This window comes from Odocoileus virginianus, chromosome 33, assembly GCF_023699985.2.
Source record: "Odocoileus virginianus isolate 20LAN1187 ecotype Illinois chromosome 33, Ovbor_1.2, whole genome shotgun sequence".
Lineage (NCBI taxonomy): Eukaryota > Metazoa > Chordata > Mammalia > Artiodactyla > Cervidae > Odocoileus > Odocoileus virginianus.
This window is the reverse complement of record NC_069706.1, coordinates 27,401,624-27,421,270: the sequence shown is the minus strand read 5'-3', so window position 1 is coordinate 27,421,270 and position 19,647 is coordinate 27,401,624. Positions and strand designations below refer to the sequence as shown.

The window sequence follows — 19,647 nt, the reverse complement described above, 5'->3', positions numbered from 1 at the left end:
ATTTGTATCACTCAATCTTTATCTTACTGTGAGTTCAGGTATTCAGAGCTTGCATTTCTATTTTGTGCTTTTCTCTTTAGCTCCTCTTATTTTTCTTTCAATCTCCAGTTTCAAGTTCCCCACTTTCTACCATGCCCATCATTGTATACTTAGGCTTCCTTTATTTTTCTTCAGCACTCTTTTCTTTTTTGCTTCACCGACCACCCCAAAGACAGTCTAGCCCAAGTCAGGGAGTGAGGGGCTGCACACAGGAGAGGCAGGAGGCATCTTTCCTTCTCTCCAGATAATCTGACCCCCTGCCACCCACAGAGACCCCTGAGATGGTGCCCCTGGGGAAGGGTAGCAATTCTTACCTCCCTACAGGGGATATGCTCTGCAGAAAGGGCCTCGCACCCTGGTGTTCCACGGCACACAGCTGGCTTCGAAGGAGGCCTCCCATCTTAGAATCCAGCTTCTCTGCAAAATTTGTTGTTATCATTGCTGAGTTACTAAATCATGTCTGACTCTTTGTGATCGTATGGACTGTAGCCCACCAGGCTTCTCTGTCCATGGCAAGAATACTGGAGCAGGTTGCCATTTCCTTCTCCAGGGGACCTTCTCTACCCAGTGATTGAACCTGTGTCTTCTGCTTGGCAGGTGGATTCTTTACCACTGAGCCACCTGGGAAGCCCTCTCTGCAAAATACCTGCATTCAAATGTGTGCCCTCCCGAGAGAAGGAGCAGGAGAGGCCTGGCTTCCTGCCGCAGATCAGGAGAGCCCCCAGGACGACTCTGTCACTGTTGAATTCCAGACTGAAACCTCGTGTTTTGTGAGATTTGAAAAGGCACTTCCGCTGGGCAGCCCCTTCAGGCTTCCCTTCCTCCACCTTCAAGCGTAGCAGAGGCCAGCGTATTCTGTCCAGTGCACTCCTAAAACACAGGCTCAACAGTAGGGCAGCAATAACATCTGAGGCTCTTCCATTTTTCGAGGATCTTAAGGTTTCCATTTTTTAGAATTGAGAGCTAATGCTTCTAGTGCCTCAATCTGATGGTACTTTTAAAGTATGACTATGAATTCTGGACAAGATAAACCCACCCAACATTTCTGAACCATCTCACCTCCAAACCATGGGCCCCCATCAAAAATATGAATGGAAAGTGGGCTTGTTCTTGCCGTCCTTCTTATTTTCTACCTCTTTATTTTTGGCCATGCCATGTGATTTTGTGGGATCTCAGCTCCCCAACTAGAGATGGAGCCCAGATCCACAGCACTGAAAACCCGCTTCTTAACCCCTGGACCAGCGAAGAATTCCTTTATTTTTATAACTTGATGCCCATCTGAGATGAAATGCCTCGTTCTCAGGATTCTGGCCCATGGGTGAGGCAACTGTTGATGACTTAATGCACACTTAGGCTCTGGGCCTCACTGACATGATCCCCCCAGGAGCATCTGCACTGCTGCAAAATCTCAGAAAGAGGGAACTGGGACTTCCCTGGCAGTCCACAGGTTAGGATTCCACACTTCCACTGCAGGGCACAGAAGTTTGATCCCTGGTCAGGGAACTAAGATCCCACATGCAGCCAACGAAAAGAGAGAGCTGACTGCCATGTCCATCCCACCTGCACAATCTCACTAAGGGCCCCTCCTGTCAAGTTTCTACAAGGGACTGTCTTCCTCGAGCCACAGATGCCCCTGGTGGTACTGCTCATGGGTCACTATTTCCAGGACACCTCCAGGCCATTCTTGTTTGCATGACACCGTGAATTCTTTCTTTCTCAGGTGGGTCGGCTATCCTGAATTATGAAAATGAATATGTATCATCATTACTAAAGCTGCTAACATTGATGGAGCGCTTCCTATCACCAATCTTGTTGAGCACTTTGCAGATCATCACTTCATTCAGTATCTCCTCTGTTCCTCACAGCCATCCCATGAAACAGGAAGAATTCCTGATCCCACTGACAGACAAAGAAATGGGGATGAGAGAGGTTACAGAATGTGGCTGAGGACAGGCTTCCAGATTTGAATCCAGGCCTGTCTATGCACAGAGTCCAAAACCTGGGCTTCCCACTGCCCCTCTCAGCCCAGAGAGATGCTCTCTGCTGGGTTCAGGACCCCATTATCAAAACTGGTGATGTTCCTCCTCCCAGGATGCCCTCGGAAAGGGTTAAACACATCAAGGAGCCTGGCTGAGAGGGAGGAAAATGCCTCAGACTTAAGATGAGCTGCTGCCCCAGTTGGGGGCTTCTCTGTTGGGCTGCACTAGTACCCGCACTTAGGCCAGGAGCCAGGAGGGATTTTCTGCCGTTAGCTTCTAGAAATGGAAGGATAACAGCAGGATATGAGCTCCAGACTTGAATCCGCATAGCGTTGGGCTGAATAGAAGAGCTTCACCTGGGCAGAGGAACCAGAAAGGGGTGCGGGCCTGGCACAGTCCGGTTTCCGATGAGGCTGTTGGCCCAGATCATGGCTACTGATTCTCTGCTTGAAAAACTGTGAGTCTGAATTCCCCAGAAAGCCAGACAGGGCTGTTCTACTATGACCACTGAGCTGAACTGATCACTCCAGGAGTGGTCTCTTAGGAACCACTTCTGACAGCCTCACCGAGATCTTTTTCCTAGGGATAGTGACCAACTATGGTCAGCACTGACCCTGGTGCCTGCCGCTCTTTCAGATTCCCCACTGCTGGGCCCATTGTCCATGGGACAGAGGTCTCTTGTAGACCAATACTCTTGCCCAAGCCTCCATTCTCCTGATCTAGATGACCAGAGCTGCCTCCTTCCACTCCTGCCTGTTCTCCAAAGAGTCAGAGCAATCTTTGCAAAGCATAATAGATCACAGGCTGTCTTGTTTAAAATCCTCCGTGATAGGACTTCCCTGGCAGTCCATTGGTTAAGAATCTGCTTTCCAATGTAGAGTACACGGGTTTCATGCCTGGTTGGGGAACTAAGATCCCATATGCTGCAAGGCAACTAAGCCCACACACATCATCTAGAGAAGCCCCAACATGCTGCAAGGAAGACCCAACACAACCAAAAGCAAAAAACAAAACAAAACAAAATCCTCTGTGATTTTCAATCATACATAGAGTAAAATGCCAATGCCCTACCATGAACTGAGAGCCTCTATACGATCTAGCCTCTGACTACTGCTCTCTTGTTCCCATTGCTTGATCCCTGCCTCTCCTGAACACCCAGCTCATTCTTGCCTGGGTAGCTGTATACCTAGTGCTCCCTCTGGAGAGCTCATGCCAGATCCATGAACATCTGGCTTCTTCTTATCATTCAGGTCTCAGCTCAATGTCACCTCCTAAGAGAGGCTCTTCCCAATCACTCAGGTGAAGTGCCCCCTCCACATACACACTCCAGACACTCTGTCGTATTTTTTTTTCCATCATCGCTTTTATCACTATCTGAAATGATCTTATCTATCTATCTACTTGCTAAATTTGGAAGTCTACTTATAATAATTGCAGAGCAGCTCATAGAAGACTAACTCTCCTGCAAATAACAATCATGAATTCTGGGCAATATCTAAAAGACAATGTTCAAAGTCATTGAGAGTGACACAAAACAGGAAGAAACTGATAGGAAGTTGATATTTGGGGCAGAGAAAGTGATTTCCCATTTTTATGGTTTTCATCTGAAGGCAACCCCTGTCTGTGCCCTGAGAAGCTAGAAGCTGAAGTCTTATTTTTAAGGAAACAGAAAACAGAGTTCGGGTAATCAACAACAGCTAAAAAGTATGAGGGATGAACCAGAATGGAGAGTCACAAAAGTGAGACTCAAATATCCCTAATAACTCAGCTGTGGTTTACCAGGAGCTATACACCCAGGGCAGACTCAGGCAGCCCAGCTAAGCCTCAGAGAATGGAATGGACATTTCTGCTCCTGTCCAGCCAAGTTAATGTCCTGCCAAAACAAACTGACAAACAAGTCGATACTCTTCAGATGCACATAACAGAACCCAGAGTCTCTGCCATGTGTGATGCACAATGCCCAGGACTCAACTTAAAAATCACCAGATGTACAAACAGGAAAATGTGACCTGAACTCAAGAGAAAAGGTACTTTATGGACACCAAGCTCAAGCGGATTCAAATACTGGAACTGGCTTAAAGACATAAAAGAAAATATTTACTAAATTTTCATTGTCCGTTTCTCCTTACTAGAACATGAGCTCCTGTAAGTGTGGGAACCTTATCAGTTCTGTTCTTTGCTCTAACCCAGCACCCAGAATAGCAAACTGTGCATAGAAAGCACCCCAAAATATGAACATGATGTAAAGAAGGACTGTATTTCTTCCTCTTTATTTTTTCTTTATAACTTGAGGCCCCTCTTAGATGAACTGAACACAGACAGGGAACAGAATGATCATTATTCTCCTCTGAACAGAGGGCATGGTTTTATGATATGACTTCGTAGTGGCTGTTATAGACAAGAGGCTTTGATCTCTAATTATTGCCAAAAAGAAAGTATGTAGATCAGCTACTCTGAAACCCAGTGTCATCATTTTTTCAGAAAACGTTCTTCATCACTTAACTGCCTTGGAGTCAAAAATATGGATATAAAATTAGCTCATTCCGGGACCTACAAGTTTAATTTGTGGCCAGTTTATTTCAGAGGAAATGATGAAGTCTTAACTTAAATATAACAGGTTTTTCATGGGTAGGTTCATCACTGAGGTGGACGTTTACATTTTTTCTGGATTAAAAGTTTTTCCTTCCAGAGTCAGAGCTGGGGGAGTTGTTAGACCCTTGGTCTGGACTCTACAGGGCACCCCAAATTCCCCTTGAAGAGTTTTTCAGATCTGCTGCATGCCGGGTGATGTTGAAAAGGAGTAACAACGCATAGGGCACAAGCCCTGGCCAATCATAGTGGACGCTAGTCGGTCACCAACCAACCAAAGAGAAATCAGCTAGAAAGGGGCCCGTACATCATAGATGCATCCCCAAAAGCCTTCTATTCAGGAAGGTGTCCTGGTCACCTCCTCAGTTTCCGTAAGAGGATTCCAGGGCCCCCTCCAGCGCCACCACCTGTTACAGCATATGGGACTGTACCCAACCAGCCGCCCAGGGCAGCTGCCCTCCGAGTACTTGTCAAGGAGAATTACCTCAAAATTCGTCACCCGGTGTTCACGCTGTTTGGAAAACAACCGCCCATCAAATTAAGTTAAACCATTTCCCTAAACCATGATTTTCAAACTATCATGACTGGTATGGAAACCCTTGCTTCAAGTAAATGTTATGAGGAATCCCAATATGAAAAATGACGGGGATAAAGCTGAGGGTTTGGGGTAGGTAAAACTCTGAGCACATCCCTTTTTTCATCCTCCCAACACACACACACACACACACGCGCGCGCACCCTGTTAAACACTGCAGCAGCCTCTGATGCCACGCCTTGGAATCATCATCATGGAGAAAGGCTTGAAGGGAAGGCAGCCTATCACAGATCATCTCAGTTCTGATTGAGTCAGACCTCCAGACAGTGTTTTGGGGCAGCTCTATCTCCCTAATCATCCCCACTACCATGAGGAATATTCTAAGAGGCAGCCCTATTAAACTTCTTGCTACATGGACAGTAAGGCCATGCAGGACACTGCAGTTTGTATTACACCATGTCCTCTCTCTAAGGACCCATGAGGAATATTTCTCTCTGCCTCTTTCCTGATACGGAGAAGGCAATGGCCACCCACTCCAGTACTCTTGCCTGGAAAATCCCATGGATGGAGAAGCCTGGTAGGCTGCAGTCCATGGGGTTGCTAAGAGTCGGACACGACTGAGTGACTTCACTTTCACTTTTCACTTTCATGCACTGGAGAAGGAAATGGCAACCCACTCCAGTGTTCTTGCCTGGAGAATCCCAGGGACAGGGGAGCCTGGTGGACTGCCATCCATGGGGTCGCACAGAGTCGGACATGACTGAAGCAACTGTGCAGCAGCAGCAGGTTCCCTGATAGCTCAGTTGGTAAATAATCCACCTGCAACGCAGGAGACCTGGGTTCAATCCCTGGGTTGGGAAGATCCACTGGAGAAGGGAAAGGTTATCCATTCCAGTATTCTGGCCTGGAGAATTCCATGGATTATATGACTCAAACACGAGTGAGCAACTTCCACTTTCACTTTCTTTCCAGTAACAGGAATAGCTGTCCCTTCTCTGAGCAGTTGGTTTGCTCTTATGGCATGGATAATGGGTCTTTAATAAAGTCTGTTTCCTTCTCTGGGTAGGCTGGCAGAAAGTTCAGGGCTGCCCCAGATTTCCACTTCTAGCAAATGCACAGGATCTGATGTCATGCATTTTGTGTCCTAACCCCATTCCTGGCTCCATTCTTGCTTTTGCTGTCTTATTTTCCCTGTCTTATATTTCTTTGTCCACTTATTTTTTCATTTAATTATGTCTTGCAGTTGGATATGCATCATTGCAAAACCGCCTTGCATCCTTCCTGGAACAAGGGGATGAAGATATAAATGGATCCTAAATGTGGGGTTTCTGCAGTGCACCATGGCTCTCATAAGTTGGCCACTTTATGACTGACTTCAGCAGGGACCAGCTCTCACATCGGCAATTTCACTGTCTTTTAAAACCAGGAAATCACTCTGCCTGGCCAAAGAGATGATGCTGATCAACTAACTAGATTTCACTTTATTACATATTCATGTAATCTTGTTAGCGCCTGTGTGCTGACACAACCATGCCAAGAGGAGGTGGGAAAGGAATAAACCCATCACTTTGTTTGAATCCAAACATTTGTTGCTTTCCCACATGGACTATCCTGAGGCTTTGATGGGGCAGAGGAAAGGAAAGGGAGATTTTGAAGTGTTAGACAGTCACTGAAGCTTAGATGTCTCACATTTTTCCTAGTCTAATTTCATCTTCCTCTAAATCAGTGACTAGAGGGGAGAAGCCATCTGCACCACCATTCAGTAGTCTTAAAACTATATAGGTCATGCTCCCCCAACTTCCCACTCAAATGGCAGTCTTAGTGACCTAGGGTCAAAAAAAAAAAAAAAAAAACACAACACTAGTGTCCCAACAAGAGCAGTATACCCACAGGAAAGGAGAAACACCATCACTGGGTCTCCCTGGCTGCTAATATGAGGGTGAGCCCTGAGGCTTAGGCATCAGTTATACGCACAGGAATAAACAGAAACAGGCTGGAGGAAAACTTCTCCCAGAGGGACTGTAAAAACAAGGAGATCTCCCATACTAGCTCTGGGTTTTTCAGTTCATCATGGAATATACAGATCATAGCAAAGCTGGGAGCCCCCTAAACTCAGGGCCTAATCCCCCCAGGATTCCATGACAGTGCATGTGGTTCCTGGTATGTTATGGGTGGAAATCCTCAAAGAAACAGTGGGTTGATGAGACCCATGGCAGAGATGCAAGAAAACTCTCAGTCTTAGCAGTTTGAAAACACTCTGAGCTTTTCTTTTTCACTTTTGCTCAGGCAGAGGTGTCTCTGGGTTCAGGTCAATTTACAGTCTAGCTGGTCTCGAGGTGGCAATAAGAACCCAAGGCTAAAAACCAATGAGGATGGCGCCCAAAAGCACCTCTGAGGGAGTTGGAGCCAGGATCAAGACAGCACCTGGAGGACTTCCCCAATGGTCCAGTGGTTAAGACTCTGTCTTTCATCGCAGAGGGGCATGGTTCTTATCGGGGGGTTAAGGCCCCACATGCTGATGGATGCAGTCAAAAAAATTTTTTTTAAAAAGACAGAAACCTGGGAGTTGGTTCAAAATGCACAGTGGAAATCAGGGATCCCCAACTCCATCCTAAGGTCTCGAGGGAGCATCTTTCTCTGCAACAGAGGAAACCTTGTCCTCTTGCTTCCCGTAGAATTGAGCAGCAGAGAAAACACCCTCATCTCATTTCTGGAGAATGCTTGTAAGACCCAGACAGCACAGGTGGTGACGGAACCACTGGGAAAAAGCCTTAGCTGAGCAGAGGAAAATTTGGCCCCTTGATTCGGTTCTCAAGAAATGCCTAAGGATATGGCAGAAGAGAACATGGTAGAAGCCCACAGACAGCGTTTTCCATTCCATCCCAGGATTAAAGAGCGGGGAGAACCCAGGCCTCCTGAGCGTAAACAATGGTGAGACACCAGGCCGGAGTAGCCACGGCTCCCTCGGCCTCCCCGGGACTCCCGTGAGGTGGACAGATGGGTTGCCCTCCCGTGGAACCGTGACCTGCAGCCCCAGAGAGCCCTGGGCACCACCAGGGAGGGGCAGTAGCCATCAGCGAGAGGCAAGTCGTGCTCTCCATGAATCTGTGAATTTGTTGCCCCACTGGGACTCTCTGGAGAATTCCAGGAGCCAACTCTCAGCCTCCCTTTGACAGAGTCACTTTTCATCTTCTCTGGCTTCGGGCGCCAGCCAAACGCACACAGGCAAAAATCAGTTAATAACTATGCACGTTTTATAATAAATTTTAACAATTTAAGGGTCTAGTACAGCTTTATTATAGTTTTTATTTCACCACACTAATTCAGTGCGTAATAACCTGCCAGACACACGGAATTCACTTGACATATGCTCTGAGAGCCAAGATAATGGAATACGAGGAGGGAAAACCTTGGGTCACATCGAGCGAGGCATTCGTCCCTCCCCTGGGCGTCAGGGAGGGGAAGCAGCTCTCAGAAGGCTGGGAGTACACTACGACCTGGGTCCACGCTGCGGGCTTCCCTGCGGTTCTGTTCCCTGGGGAAGGACGGGCAGGAGGGATAGACTAGCCCGGACTGTGCTGTATTTAAGGACGACCTGACTCCGCGGGGACTTGTCTCAGAGCACACTGCCTGCCCCACCGCATTCCTCGGCTCTTTTGGTGGCTAAAAGGTTGAGTGGCTCATCTTCTTGGGGTTGGCAGCGGGCCATCCTCCTCCCCCCATAATTCAGGCCTGACCTGAGGAAAATGAGATCAGACCAAAAGAAAACCTCCTAGGAACCAGATCTAGCTTCCCTCCCTGCCTTCCCTGCCCACAGCACCTCCCCAGCAGGGTTCTCAGTGCTTCCCCAGACCAGCACCTGTGCATCACCTGGGACGCTGTTAGACAAGCAAATTCTCAGCTCCACCTCAGTCCTACCTAATCTGACACTCTGAGGGTGGGGCTCAGAGAGCCTGTGTCTTAATGAACCCCCCAGGTGATTTTGGTGCATGCTGGGATTTGAGAAATACTCAAGTGTGAGAGATCAAAAGGGAATGTTCTGGAAATGCCCACTGAAGCTGTGATCCAGCAATCCAGAGATCTGGGGTGAGCTCAGCACTGCTGTCTCTATGCTGCCAGGAAAACATAGGCCTCAGTCTCCTCATTTGGAAAAATAAGGACACAGACCGGACACTCGCTAAGGCAGCCCTGACATCCTGGGACAGATGGCTGAAATGAAGCCCAGCAGGTGCCCCACAGTGCCCCTTGCTTCAGGGAGAAGCCTAAGTGGATCACATCCTACAGCCCCCAGTGGGGTATGTGGTTGCTAAAGCATCTCATCTTCAAAATAAAGGAGAAAAATGGCAAGGAGAGGAGTTGTTGACCAGAAAAAGTGAAGGAGGGATGAGTCAGGTTGAGCTGAGTGTGTGAGTGTGTGTGTGTCTGCACATGTGCACCAGGAGAATTTAGCCTGGTCCTTGCTCCTTTAATTTTCTTTGCTCTCCCCTTTATCTCTTTCCTCTGTGTCTTGGCCATCTATTTCCCTGAGAACATGATTAAGCCTCTCCCATTCTATTGAGAAGGAAACATAATGTTTTCTGAGGTTTTGCGACTCCCTCTGTCTGCCATCCTCTCTCTCCTTCCCATGAGAATACACCCCCTCGAAACGGCGGTCTCCACTCAAAGCCATCATGTCACCAGAGGTCAGCTCCAGTGAACTCCCTCAATCTGGCTTCCAGGAAACTAGGAAACTGTGCCGGGTGCCTCCTACTTTCCAAATCAGAGTGTTGCTCCCTGGCCTCACTCATATCCATAGTATCCCTTCCTCTCCAGATTCTGCCTCCTGATGCTAAATAACTGCCACCCTTTGAACTTCAGTATCCTTAATTTAAATTTTTATATTTTATATACATTTATATGTGTGTATATATTTCAGTACATACACATGCATAAGTTAATACTACCCAAAATATGCTATGGAAATAGACAAGGTATAGTCTATCCAATTTTTTCAGTGTCCCTTAAATGAAACTCCAGAAGAAAATATTCTTTTAGAACTAAATGCCAGAAATTTTTCCTTTTTCTTCATTGTCTACCTCATGGACAATAAAACTCAAGAAGCAATTCCCAAAAAAGTCTGAAGCAGGCAAATCGACAATGTCAGTCCCTGTGGAGAGAGGGGGAATCTGGGGTGTGAATACTGTCCTAGTTCTTGATTTGAGTGCTGCTTAGATAGTGTGTTCAGTTGGTAAAAATGTATGAAGCCTCATAAATAATGACATGAGAACTTTGGGCATATATATTGTACTTCAGTAAATATTTTAAGGATTTCCCATTTTTCTTTTTTTAAAAATTGAAATGTAGCTGATTTACAATATTATGTTAGTTTCAGGTGTAGAGCAAAATGATGTAAATATATATCCTTTTTAAGATCCTTTTCCATTATAGCTTATTATAAGATGTTCAGTATAGTTCCCTGCGCCAGTAGGTACTTATTGGCCTATTTTCCTTTTTTCTGACCAGAAGTTCTTATCAGATTGGTGGCTCAATTATATTCTTTTTTTTCTACTGTGTGGCATGCTGGATCTTAGTTCCAGGAATTTAACCCGTGACCCCTGCAGTGGAAGTACAGAATCCTAACTGCTGGGTGACCAGGGAAGTCTCTCAGTTATATTGTTATACAACACTTTGACCTTTAATTGTGCAGTCTATCTTTTTCTGATCCTGCTCTTCTAAACTGTATGTTCCTTGGTACAAAATGTTTGTCCTTAGTTTCTGATTTAGATATTTTCTATGTCACTATATATCTACTACCAAAATGCTATCCAAAATGCTTTATGAAAGTAGGCAAAGTAGAAATTAATAGATCTTCTTTCAGGTGAAGAAAGTCTATTTTTTGTCTCTACATCCTTCATGCCTGGCATATAGTAGTTATTCGATTAACGCTGAAAGAAAGAAAAGTCTATCTGTAAAGGAAAAGAGAAAAATAGGGCAAAAGTAAATGGAGATCTTAGGAGTCAAGAAAGGTTCTTTTTAAGATGAAAGAGACCTGAGCAGGTTTCTAAACATGTTGGGAAGAAACCAAGAGAAAAAGACAAGTTGAAAATGGGGAAAGTGATCTATGAGCCTTGCTCCTGGGAGACTAGAGGAGATAGAACACAGGAAGGGGCTGAATTGTCTTAAACAGAAGAGACACCTCTTCTTCCGTCTCTGTGACCAGTTTCACCTCTTTAACCTGTAAATGGTTGTAACATCTCAGAATTCAGGCCTGAGTCCTCTCCATCCGTAATCAGTCTCCTGATGATCTCAACAGCTTTAAATACCATCTGGATTCATGGCTCCCCATACTGCATCCAGCCCAGATCCCTTCTGTGAACTCAGGGCAGCCCACTCAACATCTCTGCCGGGATGTTCGACAGACGTCTCAAAGTTAGCAGAAGAAATACCAACTCCTGATCTTCTCCCAAACCTGCTCCACCCACAGCCATCCTCATCGGAGGCCAAAGAAGCTTGAGTCATCCTTGACTCATCTCTTCATCTCACACAACTACCCAATTCATCAGCAAATCTCATGGGCTCCATCCTTTAAAAGAAAAAAAAAATCAAGAATCCTAACAGTTTGCACATGTCCACTGTTACCCCCTGTCGAGGCATCGTCCCTTCCCACTGGGGTTTGGTAATCCCCTCCCAGCTGGTCTTCCAGCTTCCCTTGCCCCCCATCATTTCCCAACACAATAGTTAGACGAATCATTTTTTAATGTCTCTCCTCTGCTGAGAACCCAGCACAAATTTCCCATCTTGCTCAAAGTCAGAGCCCAGGGATCTCCCGGATGGTCCAGTGGTTAAGACGTTGAGCTCCCATAGCAGGGGGCATGGGTTCAGTTCCTGGTTGGGGAACTAAGATCCCATATGCTATAGGGTGTGGCCAGAAAAAAAAAAGTCAGACCCCAAGTTCTGACGACTCCATCAAGAGCCAAGTGCCACTTTCTCCCCATATCCTGTTTGGGATCGCACACCCCCAGGCCCAGCACTCTCCCTGGACCCTAACCTCCTTCTCTCCAGCTCTATTTCTCTCCAGAACATGCTGTTTACAATTCACCTTTCTCTTGCTTATTTGTTGTCTTTTCCGATGACTGAAAGTTTCACAAAAGCGGGGCTTTCAGTCTGGTTTGTTAACTGCTGTATCACCATTGCCTAGAACACAACTTGGTATATGCTTGGTGCTCAATATACACTGGTTGAACTCTGTTTTCCCAAGTGGTTCTTCTTCTTATGTCCTTTAGAATGAAGTCCCCTCCTCTGCAGGTACCCAAGGCCTTCCGCAGCGTGGTTCCTGCCCACCTCTCCAGCCTCCCCTCTCACCACCTGGCACTCAGAACACGGCCAGATGGGATCACCCACCACCACCGTCCCAGAGCCTGTTCTACCTCTGGCCTTTGCTTATGTCACCTCCTCTGCCAAGAATGCTCTTCCAAAGCCACCTCCCAGGGGACTCACTTTGGCGGTCATGTAAATAAGTGACCTGAGCCTGAGTCAGGGCAAGCCCCTCTGCTGTGGTCCCCCAGGCTCCCACCTCTCATAGCCTCACTGTCTGCATGGTCCCACTTTGCCCACTTGTCTGCCCCCTACTTGAGAGCAGAGGAGCTGTCACCCTGGGGTTGATGCCCTCGGTGAATGTTAGGTGGTGATATCAGCTATTATTATTATTACTATTATTTTTGACAATGATTTATTAAATCAGTGACTCTCCCCAGGAACTTACTTGGTGGTCCGGTGGTTCAGAATACACCTCCCAATGCAGGGCACGCAGGTTCGATCCCTGGTTGGAGAACTAAGATCCCTCGTGCCATGCAGCACAACTAGTGAGCCGGCAGCTAGAGAGAATCCCTTGGGCTGCGCAACCACTGAGCCTGTAAGCCACAACTAGAGAAAAGACCTCGGGCCATAAGGAAGGTCCCACGTGCTGCAACTAAGACACGGCAGAGCCAAATACACAAATATTTTAAAAAATGACTCTCCCCGATAGGCACTATCAACATACGGATCAACTTATTGATGAACTGACTGATCTGTTAATTGACTTGTCCTTCACACCAGAGTGACAGAGCGAGTTTCCCTTTTCAGGGAAACTTCAAACATGTTCTTCAAACATGACAGAGAAGGGGTGGCCCACAATGAAGGGAGGCAGAGATGACCTTGACACTCAGCAAGTAGAATGGTTTCCAGGACATGCCTGGAGTCCACGGGCTCCTGCTCCAGGTCCTACTACAGGAGACATTTTGTATGACAGTTCAGATTTCCCCACAAAAGGTCATATTTGAGTCCCAATTTATGACAGTCACAGGGTTTTTTGATGTGCCAGACTCTGCTACATCTCTTAAGTAAACTGAGTGAGCAGGGGTTTGACTTCACCATTAAAAGATCACCTATACTGAAGGTTACAGGTCCACAGACCATTGTGTATTCGTTCAATAAACCTTCATGTAATTTCAGGGCCACACCAGGCCCCATGATGGCAGAGACAAGGTCGTCCCTGCCCTCAGAAGAAGGCATGGGCCAGCAGTCAGTTAAGGAGACATTTGAGCCATTTAAATAGCTCTGTCCTTTGTGATGGGCTTCCCAGGTGGCGCCAGTGGTAAAGAACCCTCCTGCCAATGCAGGAGATGTAACAGAGGTGAGTTCTATCGCTGGGTCAGGAAGATCCCCTGGAGGAGGGCATGGAAACCCACTCCAGTATTCTTGCCTGGAGAATCCCATGGACAGAAGAGCCTGGTGAGTTATGGGTCATAGGGTCGCGAAGAGTCAGTCATGACTGAAGCAACTTAGCACAGCGCAGCACACATCCTTTGTGATACAGCTTTTAAACTGAAGGCGGTTGCCTTCATTGGAAGGAAAGAAAAGATTTCTTGTGTTCCTGCTGTGTTCCCAGACCTTAGCTAAATTATTCCATTGAATCCTGACAACTTTACTGTGTCACAGATGAAGAAACTGAAGCTCATTAGGTAACTGGCACAGGCCACATGCTAGTAAGCAGTGGAGCTGAGGTTCCGGCAGAGATCTGTCCTATCCCGAAGACCACGTCCTTTCCGCTCCATCACCCTGGTAATAGAGAGCCCGCCAAGGCCATTAAATGACTACCCGTGGGCCACAGAACTCTACGAAGCTGCCAGGTCTAAACAAACTCCACTGGGACCTCTTTATAGCTTCTTGAAAGCCAGCAGCCATCCAATAAATTTAAAAATACACAGGCACACACATTCACATACATACATCATTAAGCTGAAAAGAAAAACTGACACAAAGGAGCAGACTAACTATTTACTTATTGTTCATCGGCCTGGCCCGTCCGAGGACATGCTGTGTGACATCCATTCAGGCCTCTGCCTGCCCTGGGAGGGATTCTGTGAAGCCCACGTTCTTTTGGCTCCCTCTAGAAAATGGAGGAAGAAGGGTGTTGACCCTTGGGCAATCAGACCTGGAGAGGCAGAGGGCTTCTGACCATTAGGCCTCAAGGGGGTGAAGGGAGAAGGGAAGAAAAGCAACCCATCTCTGTATGAAGTGCACCCAGGTTGGACCATCTGTCTTTGAGCTCAGGAAAGTACTCGCCTTGCCATGACCACAGTCCCACCTAGCATCTCACCTGAGGCCAACACTCAGCCATGCCATACACAGACCAGCTGAAAGCAAAGCCAGAAAGAGGGTACCAACCCCCTAGAGGGCTCCCCCCAACTCCATCCTGCTTCCCAGGTGGCTTTCAGTTTACAGGAAACATCTCTCCCTGGATACCTCCCTCAGAACCTCCAACTTATTACCCACATCCACAATGGGCACAGTGATTAGGAATTCCATATCAAGGGCTTCACTTGTAGTCTCTGAATAGTCTCTCCTAACCGGAGTGTTGCTGTCACAGTTGAGAGTTTTATTATCCTGAGAATACAAATCATACTGCAACCCCGGTCTCTGGGAGGCAGAGATGCTGACTTCCACACCGTCTACCCAGAGAAAGTTCCCATCCTTTGCTGGGGGATTGGAATGGATTTCACTGTACACGCTCTAACTACTGTCAGTGTAAACAATTGGTGACTCTGCAAGGAATGACTTTGGGGGAGGAATCCCCACTCCCATGAGCTGTATTTTGGCCCCAATCCCTCTAAAGACTTGAACAGCAGCATTCATCATCCAGAGTGTGGAAAAGCCTCTATAAACATCAGTAAAAGTGCTCTGTCTCCTAAGCTACTTTCCCGGGTTAGGGCTTGCAAGCCTTCTCTCAAGGCATAGTGACCCCATGTTTCAGGTTCTCGGGGACTGGTACCCAAGACGATGAAAATGGCTCCCTCCTCCAGGGCCTGGCTTTCAGGGACATCTGTGAAGTCGTGTCAAGCTGATTAAGAGGAAACCCTTCCTTTAGATACAACTCGAGAAGAGTGTTTCACCCAGAAGGAAGCCGTGGGGGCGAAAGCAAATCAATGAAAGATTTGCAGATAGATGTTCTCTGGGCCCGAGTACAATTTACAAAATGCAATGGAAAAGAAGATAAATCTCCTTCCTCTCTCTGCCAGCCTACAGCAGATTCCTGAAGAAAAACAACTCTTTGCCACAGAACCTTAGCCTCAGTGAGAAGTGAGTTTCCTCAAAAGGCACGGGGAAAGGGTTATGGATTCCTGAAATCCTACAGCAAGCGTTTTAATCGAGCAGCATCTAGAGTAAAGGGGACGGGAGGTGCCAGCACGGTGTTCCTGCCGGGACAATTTACAGAGAGAAAGTTCTATGCAATGAGTTTTCCAATAACACCGGGGCACGGCAATCGTCAGACTGACCGAGAGTGGCAGGTCATCGATTTAAGAAGCAAGCCAAAGTCAGGCTTATGCCCTTTTCATGCTGACCCAAGGAAGGGGACCCGGCCAGGCAGGAAATGGTTTGGCAGCAGCCCGAGCTTGAAGAAACACATTCCCTGGCTCCCCCAAGCCACTTGGGCAGCTAGGTGAAGCCAGGGCCAGAACAAACACATTGGGAGTTCCCTCCAGACCCCAGCCCCTCCCCTTCCTCCAAAACCCATGAAAACTTGATTTGTCTCAACTAAACACAAGCTGGGAAATTGGAGAGGCAGAGGGGAAGCAGGAAAGAAAGGGGGGCCAGGCAGCGTCCATGCAGTCAGTTGTGTTATTGATTTAGAGCCACACAAGCCCCAGAGTGCCATTGACAAGGATCATACCTCCTGCTGATCTCGGGGGAAATTCTCCAAGATCCATGGCTGGGAGTTAAGGAGAATCTCTAAGCCATCAGGAAGAAGCGGGGCACTGCAGCTCCTCAGAATGATGGACCAGGGCGAGCTTTAATTAACAGGGTCTGATGCCTCTTCTTTTTTGGTAACTGAGCAGATTTAAAGGGCTAGAGTCCCAATTTGGAGGGTGCCGGTGCTGCTCCTGCTGCCGCCTTTGCTGCTGCTCCGGCCGCTGCTCCTGGCTGCTGGAACAGTTTCCTGCAGAACCTCTCTCTTCAGCAAGGAAGCGGAGCAGTGAAGGTGGAGAGGTGCAGCCAGGAACCCCGGGGGGTCTTGGGCTACGTGGCCTGAATCAGAACTGCAGGACTGTGGACCCAGGCTGCTGTCCATCCAAGTGAGTGCCACATCCTGCACGCGGTCTCCCAAGCCCGGGGAGAAGCGCTGGGCTCCTGGTGTGCAGGTGCCCCGAGGAACCCCCTCTCCAGACGTGGGACTGGAGGGACAGTGCCAGAGAAGTGAGCAGCACGGGCTCGGCTGTGTGTCCCTCCTGAGAGGACCGCTGGGTGACAGCCACCGTGTACGCTGCACACACGTACCCTGCTCGTGAATACACATATCTGTCCATATACACACGCATGCCTGCTCATGTACACACACATACCTGTGCATGTACACACGTCTGCCCAGGTACACACATATCTGTCCATGTACACACATGCCTTCCCGGGTACACATACATGCCTGCCCAGGTACACACACACCTGCCCAGGTACACACAAGTACACACACATGCCCATCTTCCAGACACCCAGGTACAAAGACCCATGACCTGAGTGAGTCAAATATCCTGTCCCTACATCTGTATTTTACAGGCAGATCAACAAGAGAAATAGTTGTAATACAGAGGGAGCCTGGGGCAAGGTGGTAGGGGACAAGGTTGGGGGTCCCTACCGCCATGCTGCATTTGGGGAGCAGAGCCCTGGGTCAGGGAGAGTGTCAGTTCAAGACCACGATCCCTAAGGCCATACAGCCTCTCTCCACCCACTTCTGCTGTCCGTTTGTGAAGCCTCACCTTGGATAAGACCTCACAGTTTCATCCTCGCACTCACCTATCCCGGGCTTGGCATCCTTACAAGAGCTGATTTTCTCTGTGACACTTCAGCCAATATAGTAGCACCTTGTGCAATATTTTTAATGCCACTTCCCCCCAGTAAGCACACCAAGGACATCCAGCCAACTGGAGCTCAGCAAACTCAGGGCCCAGCTCTTGGGGGCGGGGGGAGCTGCGCTGCAGGACGGGGTGAATATCAGATCCCGCCCAGCTCTGCCACAAGCACAGCTGTGACCCTCTCCTCATCCTGACCCTGGATTTCCTCATCTGCAAATAACCGAGTTAAACCGGGCCAGCAGCACACTTCCCAAAGAGGGGACGCAAGGAGGGCACCATGTGGACCCTCAGAAAGCAAGCTCCGCTATCCAAACACCAAGCTGGACCATGTCTACTCGGCGGATGGGGACGGCACACTGCAGAGGGCATCCACTAAAAAATCTACAGAAACACTGTGCGGAGTTCTCTCCAAGGGCCTTCGAGTTACTGAGGGGTGGGGTGGGGTGGACACACTCTCCCTGATCACAGCCTCTCCTCTGAGCCAGGGGTCCTGCAAGGAGCCAGCTCTTGCTGACCAAGGTCAGGAAGAGACCACTTGCAAATTCCAGCTGCAGCTCAGGTAAAACCACTGACAGTTCCAGTCTCTCCCCACCAGTCCAGCCAGTCTCTCTTTTGCTCCCACTGTACCCCTGCCCAGCACCCTCTTCTCACCTTCAGACTCCAGCTCCCTTAAGCCCCCTGGCAATATAAACCCTGGTCCCAGCAAAGACCGTGCTATATCTCCCACGTAGATAGCAATTCCACATAACTTCCTGTCTCCATCCTCCAGGGAGACGTGCATATGGCAGTTTCTCTCTCCTTGAAAGAGAGCAAGCAAGAAAAGAAGAGGGGTCAGGGCTGGGGGATGATGTGGGGGATATGTGCCCAGCACGAAGAAGGTCCCCCCCAGACTCACAGCCCCAGGGCCCTCTGGCACCTCAGGACATCTCTGAGGAACGTGGCCTCTGGGGTCAGTAGAGCTGGTGCAGCAGAGACACATTCAAGAAAACCACACAATAAAAAAGCATTGGAGAGGACAGGCTCCATTTCTACCATCAGATTCTTGGGGGTCTCTTTCCCAGTTTTCATGAATAAAATCAAGTCCTACATTTTTTAGATAGGCAACAAAGAGAGTGCTTCCATGGGGAGGAACGGTGGCCTCTATACCCTCACTCAGGGAACCCCAGGTATTCTTCCCCTGGACCATACTACACCACAACAGCCTCATGGCCCTGGGTGCCCTGTGATGCCACAGTTCATGTCTTTCCCGGGAACAAAGGGCTATGAACCCAGACAGAAAGCTAGGCCCCCAGGGCCGAGCTCTGCCACAGCCCCCAGCTGGCCCTTAGGAGGGGAGGTCATCCCAGCCCCCACCATGGGGAAGTGCCTCATGATGATGCTGACCTCTCCAAGTCCAAACAGAAGAGACCATGGTCTAGAAAGAAGGGCGGACACCCCCCCATCCCCGCCCTGCCACCAGTCTGAGGTCCACCATTTCTATCCCTTTGCTCCAAATGATGACCTGCCTCTTCTCCAGTGATTGACAAATGGGAAAGTCCAGTCTCTTCATTACTAGCTGCAGAAGCTTAACTTTATCTGACTTCTGCAAGATAAGCTTATCAGAATACCACTCAGGAAGCCTCACTCTGTAGACAGTGGGAATGATTCCATGGAGCCTTGAAACTGGCCTGGCCCCAAATCTGCTTTTGTGAATCTGGTTATTCACCCTGGCCCCTCTGCATGGGCCAGCTGCAGACACTGCCATTCTGGGACTTGGCTCTCTAGACCACTGTCACCAGGTACCCCTGGCTCCTGGTTTCCAGTTCGTTCAGCCAAAGGAGGACTCGAGGGAGATGAGAAAGCCAGGAGGGAGAAAAAGCAGAGAGATGGCTCCCGCCACCAGATTTCTTTGTTCCTGCTAAGACCAGACCTCACTGCATCCCTTCAAAGGTCTAGCACCAGCTTTGCTGGCCTCACAGAAGTACCAGTGGCTGGGTCATGCTCCACTGCAATCAGACCACCAGCCATCCACCCCACCCCACTCCTCCCCACTCCCATGTCCCCTTGCCTGTGGTCCTGCTGGGTTGATGCCTCCGGCAGGGCCCCTCTTAGTACAGGTAAGATCACCTCTTCTCTTGTGTCCCCAGCCCTAGAGATG

General features: G+C 48.5%; 1 protein-coding gene across 1 annotated transcript in view; it reads right to left on the bottom strand.

Moving 5' to 3' along the window:
• The window catches only part of CALN1 (calneuron 1), a 497,807-nt gene extending 481,235 nt beyond the window's left edge, over nt 1-16,572 (bottom strand). The window contains exon 1 of the mRNA XM_070461280.1: nt 16,334-16,572. The gene's annotated coding sequence lies outside the window, so the exon portion shown is untranslated. The remainder of the gene's footprint in view (nt 1-16,333) is intronic.
• Nucleotides 16,573-19,647: the final 3,075 nt, after the last annotated feature.